This window comes from Pinus tabuliformis, chromosome 5_2 (assembly GCF_031772625.1).
Source record: "Pinus tabuliformis cultivar Carrire ecotype Pingquan chromosome 5_2, CPIR1, whole genome shotgun sequence".
Classification (NCBI taxonomy): Eukaryota; Viridiplantae; Streptophyta; class Pinopsida; order Pinales; family Pinaceae; genus Pinus; species Pinus tabuliformis.
Window position 1 is genome coordinate 821,970,042 of NC_142306.1, and position 19,912 is coordinate 821,989,953.

Below are 19,912 nucleotides of genomic sequence, written 5' to 3' on the forward strand. Positions count from 1 at the left end.
GGACCCACAATTTGGTGTTTCATCTCCTAGGGTTAGGTTTTTGGATGTTTAGGGTTTTCCATTGTTTCTCAACAATAAATAGGCCTTTAAGCATCATTATAAGATAGTTCAGAGGCATGTAGCCACCACATCTCTTCTCAAAGATAAGCTACCATCGTCCTAGCTAGTTTATTTCCATTATTGCTTGTAAGCATATTTTCAGTATTTGATATTAATAAACTGAAGTATTATTTCTTATACGCCTCTGTATTTATGGTTATTTATGTACTTTATTGTGTTCCTGTTTAAATCTAGATCAATGGTATCAGAGCGGTCTTCTCTTTCTCTGTTTTTCTTTTGTTGGGTCCCTATAATACTAGTGATTACCCCATTACTATTGTAGTTATACCCCTTATTTATATTGTTGTGCCCCTATTACCCCCATGTTGTTATTTCTGTGCCCCATGGAATCCCTCTATTGTTATTTTTGTGGCTTTATATTATTATTGTTAGGTCGGCTGGATTACATTGTGACTCCTTAGACTCCTATATATAGAAAGGAGGTTTTGTCATTTGAATCATCCAAGAATTGTTCATTTATGTAATGTAAAGGAGGTTGCCCCCTCGAAGAGGCTGAATTCTAAGGCGTGGATCTATCTTTTCTATCTTTTCTTGAGCTGGTTTCATAACATTTGGTATCAGAGCTTTGGATTCTAGGGTTTGGCTGCTCCAAATAGGTCATCGTGGCATTTTCGCTATAACTTTTTTTCTGTGACGTTTCAGAAGTAGCAAAAAAAACCCATTTGAGAAGAAGTGGCGCTGAACCTTGGGTCCGAATTTCAGAGCTTTTCACGTGATATTTTCGAGATATGATCTGAGCAAGTTGGTCTTTTTGCAGACTCCTGAATTACATTCAAAACAGGTGACCTGGGGAAAATCGTCATAACTTTCTCTCTGAGGATCGGATTGAAATTTCGTAAAAAGGTACAGAAAGAGGACGGACTGTAGTTTATTTTATGCATGTTTCCGATCCAAAGGTCAAAACAGTGACTCGTGGCACGTCGTACAAGTTCGCTCTACTGAACTAGTCTATAAGCAAGTCACTGTGGGAGATTTCACATAACTCTTCCTTGGAGAATCCAATTTGGGTCAGACTTGTGGCATTGGAAAGAGGACACAAAGGGCTACTACAGCTCACAAATTCAAAAGTAGATGATTGGAAAGTACAGAGATACATCAGAGGCAATATCGAGCTCCTACAAAGTGAAAAAAGGTGTGTAGATTTTCTTAAATTTTTGCTTAAGCTTGGTTTGAAAATTTATTTTGAAGGAATTCAAAGGGCATAGTAGAGCATTATTATCGGTAACTGATGCCCCAAGGAAAGAAAATGCAAACACCTAGTAAGGAACCTGAAAGCTCTAGCATGACTCATGAAGAAGAGGAAGAAATGCAACATGATATATCAAAATTACAAGACCAAGTGCAACAACTGTCCCTTGCACAAAAAGGAACAGAATCTAAGATGGATGGTTTAAAGAAAGATGCAGAAGCTAAGATGGATGGTTTAAAGAAAGGTGTAGAAGCTAAGATGGACTATTTAAAGAAAGGCATAGAAGCTAAGATGATTGACTTGGAAGCTAAGATGGATGATTTGAAGATAGATTTGAAGACAGACATGGACGAATTGAAGATAAATATGAATAAGTTGCTACAAGAAATAGTCCCTAAGGGTGAAAGGGTTAAAGAGGCAATGTGCCAAGCACTGGTCTTAGCTACACCGGACTTCACAAAAACCTTTATTGTGGAATGTGATGCTTCAGGAAATGGAATTGGTGCTGTTCTAATGCAAGATGAAAGACCCATTGCTTTTGAAAGTCATCCAATCAAGGGAAAGTTTTTAAGCAAAGCTATTTATGAGAAGGAAATGTTGGCAATACTCCATGCACTTAAGAAATGGCGACCCTACCTAATGGGAAGACACTTCAAGGTAAAAACAGATCATGATAGCCTTAAATACTTTTTAGAACAAAGATTATCCTCTGAAGAGCAACAAAAGTGGGTCACAAAGATGTTGGGTTATGACTTTGAAATCATCTACAAAAAAGGGAAGCAAAATGTGGTGGCAGATGCACTCTCAAGAAAGGATGAGGATGTGGAAGCATTGTTGTGCGTTATTTCTATTATCCAACCAGATTGGATAAACGAAGCAAGGGAGGAATGGAAGAATGATGAAGAAGTGTGGGCACTTATTCGAAAGCTACAACAAGATGCCAGTACGTCTGATACATTTAGCTGGAAAAATGATTCGTTATGGTACAAAGATCGCTTATACCTCTGTAAGAATTCCCAGCTAAAACAAAAGATTCTTATGGAATTGCACACTTCTCCCTTAGGAGGGCACTCAGGATTTTTAAAAACTTACCACAGGGTTAAGAAGGAATTTTTTTGGGATGGCCTTAAATCAAATATTCAAAATTTTGTGGCGGAATGTTTGGTTTGCCAACAAAATAAAGTTGAAACAATTAAGACACCGGGTCTATTACAACCTTTATCCATTCCAAGCCAACGTTGGGAGGAGGTTTCAATGGATTTTATCACAAGTTTACCCAAGTCTGAGGGAAAGAGTGTAATCATGGTGGTAGTTGACAGACTTACCAAGTATGCACACTTTTGTGCATTATCACATCCATTTAAAGCCAGTACAGTTTCTACTGCATTTATGGAAACAATTCAAAAGCTACATGGAAACCCAAAGATTATTGTAAGTGACAGAGATCCCATTTTCACTGGAAATTTTTGGACAGAATTATTTTCTTGTCTTGGTACTCAGTTAGCTCATAGCTCATCTTATCATCCTCAATCTGATGGGCAAACTGAGATAGTAAACAAATGTTTGGAAGGATATCTTCGTTGCTTTGTATCTGATAAACAGACACAATGGGTCAAATGGTTGCCTCTGGCTGAATGGTGGTATAACACTTCCTTCCATACAGCAACAAAAATGACCCCATTTATGGCACTTTATGGGTATCAACCACCATCCATCACATCATATTTAAGAGAAAATTCTAAGGTTCAGACAGTGGAACATCACATCGAACATCAACAACAAGTCCTCCAACTCTTAAAGGATAACCTCGTGTTGGCACAAAATAGAATGAAACAACAGGCAGATCAACATCGCAGTGAAAGAAGTTGTGATGTAGGTGATTGGGTATTCCTACGGCTACAACCATACAAGCAAATGTCCCTAAAGCAAGCTAAGAAGGATAATAAATTATCACCAAAGTATTATGGTCCGTACAAGGTGTTGCAAAATATTGGTACTATGGCATACAAATTGGAGCTTCCTGCAGCTTCTCGATTGCACCCAGTTTTCCATGTTTCATGTTTAAAGAAGGTTATAGGCGACAAGCTCCCAGTTCAAACAATATTGCCAGAACTTGACGAGGAAGGAAAAATTATATTGGAACCGGAAGCAGTCACAGAAACAAGAACTCGACAGCTACGAAATCGATCAATTTCAGAGTATCTTATCAAGTGGAAGAACTTATCCGCTGAAGATTCCACATGGGAGGATGAGAATTTTATGCAGAAGTATCCAGAACTACTCAAGCGTTGAGGACAGCACTTTTTTGAAGGAGAGGGGCATGTTGGGTCCCTATAATACTAGAGATTACCCCATTACTATTGTAGTTATACCCCTTATTTATATTGTTGTGCCCCTATTACCCCCATGTTGTTATTTCTGTGCCCCATGGAATCCCTCTATTGTTATTTTTGTGGCTTTATATTATTATTGTTAGGTTGGCTGGATTATATTGTGACTCCTTAGACTCCTATATATAGAAAGGAGGTTTTTTCATTTGAATCATCCAAGAATTGTTCATTTATGTAATGTAAAGGAGGTTTCCCCCTCGAAGAGGTTGAATTCTAAGTCGTGGATCTATCTTTTCTATCTTTTCTTGAGCTGGTTTCATAACAGGGCCCACAATTTGGTGTTTCATCTCCTAGGGTTAGGTTTTTGAATGTTTGGGGTTTTCCATTGTTTCTCAACAATAAATAGGCCTTTAAGCATCATTATAAGATAGTTCAGAGGCATGTAGCCACCACATCTCTTCTCAGAGATAAGCTACCATCATCCTAGCTAGTTTATTTCCATTATTGCTTGTAAGCATATTTTCAGTATTTGATATTAATAAACTAAATTATTATTTCTTATACGCCTCTGTATTTATGGTTATTTATGTACTTTATTGTGTTCCTATTTAAATCTAGATCAATGGTATCAGAGCGGTCTTCTCTTTCTCTGTTTTTCTTTACATGTCCCCAACGAGGTCAAGATATAAGGATTTAGGGCTTGAACTGGTCGAACCTTTGCAATACCATCCTCTCAAATCCCGACGGCCTCCCATGATGGAAGAAAATAAAGACTAGGGGGCAGGAGATCCTATCAAAATCTTGCTTGAAGAAGCCCTCGAGCGACAAAGGAATGCTATGATGGACAACTTTTCCCAAATCCTTCAGCAGCTACCCAGGGGCGACACATCTACTTCCAGCAGCTACTCTAGAAATGCCACACCCTTTAAGGTACAAGTTAACTTTCAAATCCCAATATTCAAGGGTCACATAGATGCAGATGTCATAGATAAATGGTTAAATCTGCCAAAGGTTATTTTTATGTTCATGATTTTCCAACCGGGAAAAGGTTACTTTCACTCTTCCCAAAGTCACCCCCAACATCAAGGACTGGTGGGAAACCTACTGTGAGCAGAAGGATGAAAGTACATCCTCACTGTTTTCAGCCGCAGCCACTTGGAATTCATTCTGGGATGCCATCAAGGAGTAGTACTACCCTGTCGGAAGCAATGAGAACACATACATAAATTGGACCATGCTGCAGCAGGGAAGGGACCAAGACATGCCAGAGTTTACCAATATTTTTCATACCCTTCGCACAAAGTTGGGTATCGAGGATTCTAAGTGGAATTAGGTACTCAAATACTGTGGTTGCCTACACGGGACATCCAGGACGAAATGGACTTCCTGGACATCTCCTCGCTCGACACGGCGTACCGATACGCTGTCAAGATCAAGAAAAATTTTAAACAAAAGAAGTGACTTTGGATCCGCGAATCCAAAACAAGGGAAAGGCTTCCCCAAACTACAGAACCAAGGACAAAGCAAAGACAATGTGACCTAAGACAACTCGTCAAAGCCGCAAGAAAAGAACAACACCACAAAGTCAAAGAAGGACACAGGAAAGTGGTGTGAGTTCCATAAGAGCCCCACTCATAACACAAGTGAGTGTTGGGCCAAGAAGTCACTGGTGGCCGAGTTGAAGGCTTCAGAATCATATGCATGTTCCGACCCTGAGTCAGAACCTAACAAGAGGAATGAAAAAGGGGAGTAGATCATTAATGTGAAGCCCAGCGCCATTGTTTCCATCGCTAAGATCCAGAAGAATGAGCTCGAAGATCCAAAGGAGGGGGAGCGTCTTTTCCACTCACAGATGTAGGTGAAGGGTTCGACGTTGCAATTCATTGTTGACATTGGGAGCCAAAAGAACCTCATTGCAACAGAGGTCAAGAAGTGGTTGAGCCTACCGACTACACCACACCCACAGTCATACTGTATCAGGTGGTTTCACCAAGGACAAGATCTCTGAGTCCTCCAGCAGTGTCGCCTTCCCTACAGCATCAAGCCCTTCACAGATAAGATATTGTGTGATTTTTCACCTCTTTATGTTTTTGATGTATTATTAGTCCAATAATACTTGTGGAAGCTACATGTTGTGTATGATTCAAGGCCTCACGATGTTATTATTTCTTTTGGTAATTCATTATACAAGATACCAGAGGTAGCCCCACCTACTGCCACTTCTTTTATCTCTGCTAAGAAAAGCAGTAAGATCATCTCCCAGGCTAGGAAATTTATTTTCTTTCTAGAACACTCTCAAAGTAAGGGGAAGATCGTAGCCACATTCATGGCCCCCGGGAAGGGTTCCTCCACGCAGCAGAAGGAGGGGGATATGGTCATGAAAGAGTACAGGGACATCTTCTCCTCACCCATAGGGGTACCGTTGCACTGTCAGGTAAAACATTCATTTGATCTGACTCCCGGAGCACCTCTACCCAACGAGTCGATATATCGATGCTCTAGTATGGAAATTGCTAAGTACAGGCAGCGAAATGATCAGCATCAAGTACCACACAAGTTTCAAGTGAACAACAAATTTTGTTTGCATTTGCAGAACAAACGCCTTACCAGAGCCCATCGAAAGATCAGACCACTCCGATATGGTCCTTACACCATTACCAAGGTTGTGGGAAACAATGCTTTGGAGCACAACATTCCCCCATTCCTTGGCTTGCACTAAGTGTTCAATGTGGACCGCCCTCGACCATGCTTCCCACCATTACTGGACACATCATAGATTGCAAAACAGCTCACCAGGGACCAAGTTCAGCAAAAGTTTCCCCATCTCATGGAGGCACTCAATGCAATGGGGACCATTGCTTCCTAAGGGGGGAGGAATGATCCAAGTGGATGTTGGTGTCCACCAGCCTATCCCACTTGGACCCCAACAAATGTCTCTTTCAGTTTTTCAGTTTCCTTAATTGTAGCACAATTTACTATTTTTGGCAGTTTTTCGGGTCTCGAACTTCTAGAGCCGTTTTGAGGCCCTAAATGATGTCTTTTGGGAAAACAAGGGCCAAAATGGGTCATAAACTAATTTTTTCCACTCGAAAGTTGTATTCCTTATATAGATCTTTCTAACGAGGTATTGTGCACATCAAACAGAGATTGTATGCCAAAGTTATGACCCCTGGGAGTTGATGTACCAATTTAGCCAAACGGGGCCCATAGTTTGGCGTTTTATCTCCTAGGGTTAAGTTTTTGGATGTTTAGGGTTTTCCATTATTTCTCAATAATAAATAAGCCTTTGAGACTCATTGTAATATAGTTCAGAGGCATGTAGTCGCCACATCTCTTCTCATAGATAAGCTACCATCGCCCTAGCTAGTTTATTTCCATTGTTGCTTGTAAGCATATGTTCAGTATTTGATATTACTGAACTGAAGTATTATTTCTGCTACATCTCTATATTTATGGTTATTTATGTACTTTATTGCGTTCATGTTTAAATTTGGATCACAACATGACTTGATGATAAGACATCTCAAACTGAAAAGACAACATGTCTCAGTGTGATTGACTGCGGAACTATCTAATGGTGAAAGCGACAAGTGCAACACTTCAGATAGACCTTCGAACAACCGTGACAACACTTGCACGATGGTACTTACAACATTTTGTGTGAGTGTGACAGGTTTTTACATAGTCGAAACAACTAATGCACACAAAGACAAACCTTCAATATCACCAGAACAAGGTCGCAAGCGCAACATGGAAATCAACATGTCGAAGACGACAGTTGGTCATACAAGTGAATGGAAGCAAGACATGTAGAGGAAACACATGAAATGATTTTTTTGTGTTTGCACACACGCATGTTACTGAAGACATGATCATATGACAATGACATGCAATCCTACAAACTCAACTAAGAGGTGTACTTCGAAAGGTGTTCTTTACTTACCATACTTACCCTCGATATGATCATGCATTTGACGGAGTTTGCATGCGATCCTGATCTTTTGCCATCACTTAGTTTCTTGGTCCTTCTCCTCAACTCCTATGGAGTGACCTCAACATGTCACATTTTCCTGTAGTCACTAAGAGGTAGATCAGCGTTGTTTCAGCGGGTAGCAACTGTTGTCGGGATGAGGCCATGGGAGGCCCATCTAGGTAGTTTTTGAATGCAAGATAGACATGGTATCTTAGAAAACACTGTGCAATTTTGAGGCATAAGACACTATTGTGTGATGGGGGTCTTGGAAGGACACCTCTGCGTAATTTCTAAATGCAGGGCAACCGGACTGCTTTGCGCATTTCTGGAAAGTAGTGTTGGTTGGGCAACTTAGGGACAACATTGTGCAGTTTCTGAAGACAATGGGTTCCGGATGGAGGAAGGACATTGGAGGGAACCACTAAGCAATTTTGGATGCCAAGGGATGTTGGGGTCTCTGCGCACTACGGGGTTTCAGCAGGCAAGGGAGGAAGCTTGATGGTTGCAGAAGCAAATTGCACAATTCCAGGAAGCTGGATGAGGCTAGGTTGCTCGGGAAATGGTTAAGTGTGATATAAGTGACACAGATGTAAACAGTGATAGGACTCGACTATGATTGCACACGGACACTTAGTGACACAACGTAGACCATCCAGAATGCATAAGACATACTTTTCTTAATGCAACAACCTTCTTGACGAGAGCACGTGAAGTGAGTGTGAAACATGTCTATGTGATGACAACGACTCATACGCACACAATTCTCTTGAAGCAAAACAACGTTCCCTTTGCATGACAAACAACAACCCCTATGCCCAAAGGTGACACATGTTTCATAAAGATGAGAACATGAACAACTCTTAAGATCAAGGAGGGGAAGTTTCAGATCATCAACTTACCAACAAGTGACAAAGGACGATCGATCACAGGATCCAAGGTAGGCTCTAAAATTTGCATGCGAGCCAAAATTTTGGAGGGTGGTTGTAGCCGCTACAACAAGCCTATTTCTTCATGCATTTTTGGTTTCAAAGATGGATTTCACTTGGTGCTATTTTGGTTGTATGCACCCTTGCTATATATATGAGAAACTTTACATATATGTGTATAATGGTTTAGAATCGTATGGATGGATATGAATATTTATGTATTTTTTCCAAAATTTGAATATTTATGTATTATTTGGTAGATTGATTTTTGCTCTAGTTCTTTTTTGTGCCTAGTTTTGGAATCGGCTAGCTCAATTCTGATAACATTGGTTCATTGTCCATTGTTCATTTTCAATTTTAACTTTTGAGTCTTGATTCTATATGCTAATTACTTCATACTAAGTATCTGACTCCTCACTTTTTACTATTTTTGAGTTTGAATAATTTCAATTTACTATTTCAGTCTTTAACCAAATTCTAGAATAATGAATGATGAATTTAAATCAATGTAGATTATAGAATGATGAATGGTGAATTTAAATCCATGTATACCATATTTTATTATCTATATTTCATTGAATCATTTATGATGTATGAATCGATATATTCACTATTGAAGTTGAATTTGAATCATGTTTACACACACCTTAACTTCCCTTGTCCCCGATGAATTTTCCTAGAATTTGGGGGTGCTCCCACACGACTTCCGAGTGCATCTCTCCATCTCATGTCCGGCCATTCGAAAACTTAGTCAAACATTTATATATGCAAATTTCTTGTAGCTGACTACACTCCAGAGCTGTAGTATACATCTTCTATTTTTAGGCATTTTTTTGGCATATTTTCTATTCAATTTTTGTTCTAAATCCGATAAAAAAAATTAGAATCACAAATTTCAAGTGTTAAATCTATCTTCATAAATAAAATACTACAGATATTTCTCAGGATAATAAATCCATTTATTTATCAAAAAATTATAATTTTACCATAAAAATATTATTACTAAATTTTGACCCAAAAAAAAAAATATAAAAGAATTAAATTACATCTAGTGCAACAATCATCAACAATATTAAACTGATTGATTTCAAGTAACAAATAATGATGTTTGACATTTAGACAATGTTAGTGTCAGTGTCTTCACACCGCCATCAATGATCAAAATTTACTCTTTTGCATTTCATACTAGGAGTTCCATTCTTATGAGTTTCATTCCATTAGGTCATGGATCTACTGATGGTAGGGTTTATTTCAGTTTTTCCCTCATGATATATATCTGCTGACCTCTTTTTATACTTTTCAGTCAATGATTCATGCTTATTTTCAGTTCATTTCATCAATTTTTTATGGTTTCAGTCTCATTAGGTCTTAGGGTTTTACCATGGTCAAATTTCAGTGACTATTGTTAATAATGGTCAGCAGACACATGAGGATGTTAATAATGATCAAAAGGTTCTAATTTCTTAATTTGTAAGCTTAATAAAGTTCTCACCTCAAAACTAGTTTTGAGGTGAAAACAAAGCATTTGTATTTTATTGTTAAATTTCATGTAATTTTATTGATTTCATATGTAATAAATGGTTCCATGCTACTCCTAGTCACCTGGTGATATTTCCAAGTACTTGCCACTGCAAAAGTCAAAGGAATTTGAGCATCAGTTCACCTATCCAAGCAAAAAGATCAAGCATCCAAAAAACAAAGTATTTGAAAAAGCAAATAGACATTACAAAGTGGGTTTTGTACATCAAAAATCAAAAAGTTGAAAGGCTATATAAAGATCATCCCTCTATTGATCATTTCATTGTTTGAGTTGAAGTTCAAGAGCTAAAAGGTGATTTTAAAGTGTCATTGAGCGAAAGAAGTGCAATCGTTGTGTTTTTGGAGAAAATCATACTGGAGTTACGCACCAGAGGCCGGCGCTACGCACCTGGCAGATTTCCTCAGTGCAAAACTGAATGGGTGCTGCGCACCTGGGAGGCGCTACACACCTGGGTGAGGCACTGCGCACCTGGCAGCCAAGCCCCAAATCGTTTCAAATCACTCCAAATTGCTAAATTCATCCAAGTTTACCTCTTTGCAAGTAAGTACCTCAGTGTTTCTTGTTGAAAAAGGGTTTTTATAGCAAGTCTTGGTGATTCTCTCACTCATAAAGTCAAACCCTAGTGTTTTCACCAAACTGTCTCATAAAATTTAAAAGCTCACTCATTTATTGCTTTCTTATCTCATCCATTTGCTATTGTTCCCTAAGCCCCATCCCCTCATATAAATTTCCTAAACACCATTCCCTCATATATTTTCCCCAAATCCTATACATTCTCCCCAAAACCCTACATACTTAAATCCTACATACATCCCTAAACCCTACACCATCCCTAAACCCTACTCACTCCCTAAATCCCATTCACACTCCCATTCACTCTCACTTACTCATTCATAAAATCTCTTCATACTCATCTTTCATTCATCCACTCTATCTCTTCATCCACCACAAGTGATCACAACAATAAAAACAATGGAAAGAGACAGTGAATATGAGCTTGAAGAAGATACCCTTAGTGACAGTTCCAGGGAGAGAAACATACAACACAGGAAGCCTCATAAAGGAGGAAGGGTTATCAGAGAGGAGCCCACTAGTTTGAGGGAGTTGCAAGCCTGCCCACTTGCCATTTCTTGCTTTAAACACCAGTCATGTTTTGGTTTTTGTGAAATGGTAGAAAGGGTTAAATTTCATCATGAGTTAGCAAGGTTGTTTGTGACACATTTGGACAACAATGAAGTATCCCTTGCTGGAGTTACATTCACCTTATCACCAGCTATCATTTCAGAGGCTACAGGTATTCCAGATGTGGGTGAAAAATGGAACTAAGGTCAGGATATTGATAGGGAGTACTATCAGCCTTACATCAAGGCTAAATAAAAATACAAACTCAAGAGAGTATTCCCCTTCAAGATCTTGGAAGACAGGTTTGCTCTATTGATGAAGATCATTATCAAGTACTTCACTTGTGAAGGTAGGTTCTCCCGATTGTATGCCTACCACATTAGACTGCTAATGCATTTCACTAGAGTAAGAATGATGAATATCCCTTACTTAATGTTCAGAAACATTGAGAAGATGGCACTTATTGTAAAGAAGAAACCATAACCCCTAGCAGTTAAATAGCATTTTCCACTACTCTTTGATTAAAATCATTGTTCTACATCAGCTGAACCTTCTTAACATGCCATGGGAGACTTTCATTTCTCACGATATGTTCATAGGCCCACAAATCTTTTCATCAGTACAACATAAAAAAGGTGAACCTTCAGGACATGAAAAGGTCAAAGAGACTGAAACTATTGGAGTTCCAGTGTTTATTACATATAAGAGGGGCACTAGGAAACTTTTTGCAGTTGTTAGGCGAGTATTATCTCCACCAGGTGTGGAAGGGGTCTTGCCTTCATCATCAGGCTACAGGCAAATGCTCTCTCCACAAGGAATGGAAGGGGCTTTGTCTTCATCTTCAGCAAGACAGGTACAGGTTAAGCAACAAAGCAAGGGTAAAGGTAAGGGCAAGAAAAAGATGCAAAGGAAGGATCTTAGTGATGAATAAGAAAGAGATTTTAACCTTGTTGATCATGAGGAGACACAACAGCACTCCACTCATCAAGGGGTTGATGTCATTAACTTAAAAACTCAAGATCCAAAGACTGCTAAAGACATGCTCATAAAAGAAAAAAACGCTGAGATACAATTCTTATCAGATAACTTAGAGAGGGCTAAGTGGGTCATCAAATATTTAGAGCAAGAAAACAAACAATTGAGTGACAAGCAAGTCCTCATGGAGCTGCAAATGATTAAAGCAAACAAGCGAAGGGCTAAAAGGGCTCGTGTCAAGTTTACTCCTCTTGAGCAAGAGATTCAAAATGATAGGGAAACATGGCTTGAGAGGGTCAACATACACCTTGAGGGGCTGATTGAGAAGGCCAACAGAGACAAGAAGATGCTTCGCCATATGGCCTACCACTACATGACTCGCAACAAGATCTGTAACATAAGAATGAGGAAGCTTAAGGCTAGGTTGAGAAAGGCCTTAAGGAGCAAAAAGGAGCGCGATAAGTTGTAAATATTGGCTGAAGCCTCACTAGCCCATCAAAGCAACCAATGGTGGTGCCTTGTGCCAAATCTGGACAAGTTTTGATAAATTTTGGTCATTTTCAAATTTTGAAATTCTGAACACAGAAAATTGCCCTAGGTGGTGTTGCGCTTTTCACTGGAGGACTTTTTGAAGAAATTGCTTATATATCTAGATTCATCATGATGAAAGCATCAAACCCAGAAAATCTCAGCAATTTTGGAGCAAAACTAGGTCACCAAAAGGTCAAAAAACTACCAAAAAATGGCATCGCTGCCTCTTTTTGGACACACAGAAGTAGCATTGGAGATTTCATTTTTTAAGGGGCAAATGATCTCCAAATTCACAAATTCAAGATGTTCCAGAAACTAGACAGGAATACCTTTCCAATGAGCTATCTTGGGCTCAATTTGGCCAAGGGGAAGGCCTCCAAAACCGGGTCTGAAGCGGCGCTACGCACCTGGCCAGTGGTGCTATGCATAGAGCCAGTTTGCCCAAAAAATCTAGTTTTCGCCTAGTTTCTTTGCAAGTTGAATTTTTCTCTCTTCATGGATGAATTTATGGTTGTAATTAATGCTATGGCATGTAAATGTAATTGTGAAATGATCTTAGGGGGTAGATTCATCAGTTTGAGTTGGTTTGGGGGTCAATGAATCAGTTTCCATGGTTTTAGAGGCAAGCTATTCCACTGCCTATATTCCTATTCCTTGTTTGGAAATGGTTGTAATAGTTCCCTATCTCTTGGATTAGACCCCTGATGGCTTGCATAGGTGGTTTGATGTTTGTATTATGTATTTTTCAGTCATTAGAAAAGTTTGGACTCTCTTGGATGCTCTGAGCTATATTGTACACTTTTATCAGCAGTTTGGCAAGGAAATAAACCAGGATTTGCAGCTATTTTTATGGGATACTTGTGGTAAAGTGTTTTTGCATATTTTCTTCTTCTATTGTTATTTTTTCTCATGTGCTATGTGTGCCACAATCTAATTCATTTCTTCTAGCTAAATGATATCAAGATAGATAGGTAGAATACATTGGTTACAGTGCTCTGCCTTGGGAAACCATTTAGTTTTTTATGTTTTCTACTATTTGAGAAGGATACATGAGCTTTGTATGCCCTCCTCAGCTCCTCACCAGTCTCAGACCTACCATCTCACTCAATTTCAAGTGCCAAAACACCTACCTACCTCGCCCCATAGAACACCCTGCATTCCTAACTTGATTTCCCGGACCCAAAGCTGCCTACTCCATTTGATCCAGCAAAAAACCCAACAAAATCAATCAAAAACCCTAGAGCTACTATACCTAGCCTAAAATCAAAATTTGATCCAGTCATCTCAACTGAGATTGACAAAGAGAGAGCCCTCTCCCGACTTGGTAGGGCTAGCTACCAAGTTAAGCTTGGTTTGTGGTTATCCTAGGATTGCCTTCTTTTAGCCTGAGGTCAATCTATGCTCTAACAGACAACACAATTTGTATTGAAGTTTGACTTTGAAATACTTAGCATGTAATATTATAATTATAGTCATTTATTGGAACCTTTAAATGTTTCAGAAACATTTCCTTTTTTTTTCAAAAGGAATTTCCAATTTGAAAATGCTATGCTAAACCTCTTTTTCTTGTGCCGTAATTTGGGCTCCATGTGGAAACAACCTGAGATCGAAATTCAAATTTTTGGATCTAAAATGTGCAAATGAATTTATTGCTTTCTAATTCCATACTTGCTAGTATGGAAGGTTTGCATGAGGGAATTTGTTTTTATTTAATTTTAGTTTAGTGCAAATAGTAAGGAAGGTTTGCGGGAGGGAATTTGTTTTTATTTAATTCTAGTTTAGTGTCCATAAAAACAAATTATAGAAATGATTTTTTTTTGGTTATTTTCTTATCTAATTATATAAAAAGACTATAAAAACCTTTAACTCTTTTATAATACAAGGGATAATATTAAATCTATTAAATCTATTTTAACCCAATTAGCAAGAAATATTATATATTCTATTATCAATTGCATATTAAACCAAATCTATTTTAACTCAATTAGCTTGAAATATTATATATTTTATTATTAGTTGCAAACTAAAGAAATATTATATATTCTATTATCAATTGCATATTAAACTAAATCTATTTTAACTCAATTAGCTTGAAATATTATATATTTTATTATTAGTTGCAAATTAAACCAAAATAGTATAGGCGAAAATAAATGTTAATATGGAATTTCCTCTCAAAAAATTGTTAAAATTTTACTAATTTGAAAACAAATTCTAATTATGTGTGAAAATATTTTCCACACTCTAGTTTTTCTCCCTCTTCAAATTTTGAAGTTTTTTTATTTTTGAAATTCATCTATTTCATAAACTTTTGTTGTGCTTTTGTTTTATGCAATATGCAAGTTATATTCTCTATCTAGTCCTCTTTGATTAATTTCTTTCTATATTCTCTATCTAGCTAATACAATGCACGTTAAGCCCGTTTTATGTAATATGCAAGTTATATTCTCTATCTAGTCCTCATTGATTAATTTCTTTCTATATTCTCTATCTAGCTAATACAATGCACATTAAGCCCACCTACAGATTCACTAGATATATGTGAAGCCAAGTACAGTGTAGGCTTTTTATTGTTGTATTTTTGGACGTTGAACATGTGAACTTGTGATATGTATTATTTATGATAGTGTTGTTTATATTCTATGTCACAGTTTCGTGTAGAACCATTTTTAATGAATAATATTATAGTAGCGATTAGTTTGCATAAGATTTAATCTAAAATTGGTGGAACAAGTTAAAAGTGAATACTCGGAGGTCTTAGGACAATCAATAGTGCACAAGCATAATCTAAAAATTGATGGAACACATTAGAAAGTTGAAATGTAAAATGTTTGTCAAGGAATGGAAGGATGATAGAAGCTTGTTACATTGCTGAAGTAGTTGTTGATCACTTTTCTCGTCAAGGGAAAATGATCAACCTTGAGGAGAAATCCTATGGGGAGCAAGGAAGAAAGATCCACCTTTGTATTATAGAGACATACTCCTCTTTATGAAGATGATATCAAATAATATTTGTTGTTATTTCTTATCTCGTTAACATATAGAATAGATAAATACTAGAAAGGAAACCTCCAAATATTCAAGTAGCTCCAAATAAAATCAGGGTTTTAAAATAACCATATAATCAATTAGCGCAATGTTCCATATGAAAGGATCATTGAAGCATACTCATAAAAACAAAGAAGGTTTTTATTACAAAAATATGAGGCTTTTATACAATACAACAATACCCTGTTATTCATAGGATCTAAGAGAATGATGTAAAATATTGTAGAAGATCGGAAAAATAAAGAAGTATAATGAAATTTTATAGAAGCTTTAAAAGACTTTGCATTCATATCAAATGAGACTGAAAGAACACACGTTCAAAATCTCTCCTTCATAAGTTCGAAAACAGTGTATCTCTTGTTAATTTTTTTTGGGGTTTTCTAGAACACCTGATAACAAAGATGTCTTGTTCACAAGTTCAAAACAAATTTTGCCTTATGATCGTACAATAATTCCCATCATCGATAAATTGGAAACATAAAAAAAGGGTTCACCTTTGAAGGTAGGGGATTGGTATCCAATGGATTGAAATGTAGGAAAACAAATATGTATAAGCAATATATATAGAATTTGAACCCCTACATGTGTTTAGATTCTCATTAAATAATCTTCAGGTCCTCTTGTGTTAAAATTGGCAATTATTATCAAGCCGACCAGCAACTCATGTAGGCTCAGAAGCCCAACAATCGCATCTATTCATCATCAACATTTGTATATAAATACAGGAGGTCTTTTCCTCATTTGGACACTCACTCTCAACACATCTCTCTCTCTCTCTTGTGCAGAAAAGAGGCTCTTCTCCTATTGCGCAGAAAGGGACTCTTCTCTCACACGTGTGGAAGGAAGGACACAAAATTTAGGGCTGCAACTGTAGTTCGGAATTTTGACCAGTGTTGACCATCAGACTCTCTCTCAAAACTGCACTTTAGGTGGAACTGACTCTCCTCAAAAGGCCACATTTTTTGGTGAAGGAATCAAGCCGATCCGACAGTCGGTTTGCAAGATATTGTCTACCCTAGTTTAGGGTTGATCTAGGGTTTGCTACTGCTGATGTAAATTAGATTTATGTACTATTTCTCTCTATTGAATTATTGAAGATAAAAGAAGATTTGATCAAAGGATTTCCCCATATTGGGGTTTGTCCCTAGCTAGCCACCACATCTTGTGTCTCTTGTCTTGGCTTGTTTTCTGTTGATCGTTTAATGTTCTATCTGCACTTTACTTTATGTACATGTGATTGCTAATCTATGGATAATAATAAGAAAGATAAGTAAACTGCTCTAAGCATAGAACATACCATAACTTAACATGGTATCGGAGCTAAGGTGAAGAAAAATCCCGAGAAAGAGCAAGAGAAATCACCGAAGAGAAGATTGGCAAGGCTATCCTAAAAGAACTATGGGGTCCTCAACACTCTTCCCTGCCGAAGACAAGCTCCGTGAGAAGTCTGACTATCACGGATGGAAGATGTCCTCAATCTAACCTTAGAAGATTAAGGAGTGTTGGACCATGTGAGAGGCAATATTGTTGAGCCTCCATCGAATTCACCCGCTGCTGCCAGGAAAAAATGGAAAACCGGTGAAGTCAAAATAAATAAGATCATTTGGGACTCTATTGACAAGCACTTGGTGGCCTACATCTCTGACCTGAACACCTCCAAGGAAATCTATGATAGACTGGTGAGTTTATTTAAATTTAATGATGCAAATCAAGTTTTGTTTCTTAGAAATAAGATGAAGGAAATCAAGAAGGGAAAATATGAGAGCATGCAAGCATATTTCTTAACAATCACCAAGATCAAGAACGATCTCCTATCTATTGGATAAATTATTACTAATAGGGAAATGGCACTCTCAACCCTTGGAGGATTACCATCTGAATGGTACGTGTTTAGGACTACTCTTCTCCACAATAACATAATTCCTGGTTTCAAGGAATTAATGGCAAGATGCATTCAAGAAGAAACAAGGTTAGAAGAGCAAGAAATTCCCATGCCTAAAGGTCCTCCCGCTACCTTTTCTTCTCATGCTAAGAAAAGAAATAATTCAGGGTCTAAATCAAAAAGAAAGGCTAGACCTAAGGGTGGAAGAAAAAGATGATGTTACATTTGCGATAAAGTAGGTCACTATGCAAGGGAATGCCCTGATAGAAGGAACTCTCACCAGGACGACGATCAAAATCCCTCTCATGGCAATCAAAGGAATGGAAAATCTAATAGCAGGGTAAAAGGAGTGCTGGGAATCAAGGAAGAGGACAACCATTCAAGAAGGCAAGAAATTCCAGGTATGAATCTAACACTGTTGACAATAAGCAAGATGAATATTATCTACCAGCTGCTCTATCTACCTCTGCTCCTCTGGACTCACTGGGAAATTGGCTTATTGATAGTGGTGCCTCAAGGCACTTCACTAGTTACAAAGAAGTTCTCCATAATCTGATAGAGAAAGAAACCAACCTGGAAATTGTCCTTGGAGATAATATGAAATATCCCATGAAAGGTGTAGGCAATGTCTCTCTTAAATTGAATCAAGGTAATACAATCCACCTATAGGATGTATTATATGTACCTGATCTCAAAAATAACTTGGTGTCCATTTCGGCTATGGAAGACAAAGGCTACAAGGTGACTTTTAGCGATGGCAAGGTACGTGCATGGAAAAATAATGTTAAAGATGCTTTCACTCTTGGGTTTCGAGTTGATTCATTATATCAGGTCGTAGGAAGTCCGCTAGGTGTCATGTCTTGTGACACATCTCTTCAATTCGAACTATGGCATCAGAGGTTTGCTCACCTTCACTATAAAGCTCTACCTGATGTAAGAAAAATGGTGACTGGGATGCCCGAGTTCAGATTAGAGCAAGAAGGTGTATGTCTTGGATGTGTTGAAGGAAAGCTGAAAAGGGGACCATTCCCCTCAAGCCAAAGAAATACATTCGATATATTCCAATTAGTTCACTCAGACATATCTAGTATGATGCCTGTGAACTTCTTGGGAGGATATTTATATTACCTCACTTTTACAGATGATTATTCTCGCAAGACTTGGATATATTTCTTGAAAAAGAAGGATGAAGTGTTCTCCTAGTTTCGACACTTCAAAGCCTTGATCGAGAATCAAATTGAAAAGAAGATCAAGATCTTAAGGACTGATAATGGGACTGAATATGAATCTAATGAGTTTCATGATTTTGCAAAGAGGTCGGCATTAAGAGGGAGACTACTACACCGTACACCCCTGAACAGAATGGTGTGGCAAAAAGGAAGAACCATACGATTGTGGAAGCTGTCCGTGCTATGCTCCATGATCAAAGACTTCCAAAGTTTCTATGGGCCGAAGCTGCAAACACCGTCGTATATGTGCAAAACCGATTCCCCCATCAAGCATTGGGTTCCAAGACTCCCGAAGAAATGTTCACTGGTAAGAAACCTAACGTATCTCATTTTAGAATTTTTCGAAGCCCTGTATATTTTCATGTTCCGAAAGAGAAAAGGAACAAATTTGGTGCATCTGGAAAGAAAGGAATCTTCGTGGGCTATAGTGAAAATACTAAGGGCTATAGAATCTATATAGCCAATCAAAGGGAAGTTGTGATTAGTCATGATGTCACTTTTGACGAAGATATGGCTCTCAGCAAGGTGAACAATCTTCCTACTGTGAGGAGCTCTCAAGAAGCTGACACCAGGGAACCTAAAGAAAAGGATGATGAAACAATACCTGATGTGGAAGAACCCATGGATCCGATTGATCCTCCTCCACATGAGCCTTCCTCTTCTAGGAAGAGGCCTTCATGGCTTAGGGGGACACTTGATGATGCGGAAGGACATGCTGCACCCCAAGGAACCTTCCGTGAAAGTAAGAAACCAAACAGATATCAGGGATACCTAACCATCATGAGCACAATCATTCAAAATGAGCCTTCATCATTCTCAGATGCCGTCAAGCATCAAGTATGGAAGGATGCTATGACCGAAGAATATGAGTCTATTATGAAGAATGATGTCTGGGAAGTGGTTCCCAGACCCATGGATAAGACAATAGTCACTTCTAAATGGCTTTACAAGATAAATCATGCAGCTGATGGAAGTACGGAAAAGTATAAGGCTCCTTTTGCCGCTCGTGGCTTCTCCCAGAAGGAAGGTATAGACTATGACGAAATA